Genomic DNA, 236 nt, shown 5'->3' on the forward strand with positions numbered 1-236 from the left:
CCAATACATTGTCGTAAAATTAAGTCTTTGCTGAAATACTCAAACCGTTCAATTAGTGTGCTGTGTCCTCTCGTTTCTATCCTTATTTATAAAACGTACATGAAATCATGTGACTTGTGCAAGTATCTACCCCTGTGGGCGTGTCTATGTAGAAGTGCATTTCTTCGCATGCTTTCTGGTTGTTGCTGGCTGACTGTAGATGACAACATATTTAAGAGAAGCCTACTTCCCTGCGT

The sequence above is a fragment of the Osmerus mordax genome, chromosome 20 (assembly GCF_038355195.1).
Source record: "Osmerus mordax isolate fOsmMor3 chromosome 20, fOsmMor3.pri, whole genome shotgun sequence".
In the NCBI taxonomy this organism is placed as follows: Eukaryota; Metazoa; Chordata; class Actinopteri; order Osmeriformes; family Osmeridae; genus Osmerus; species Osmerus mordax.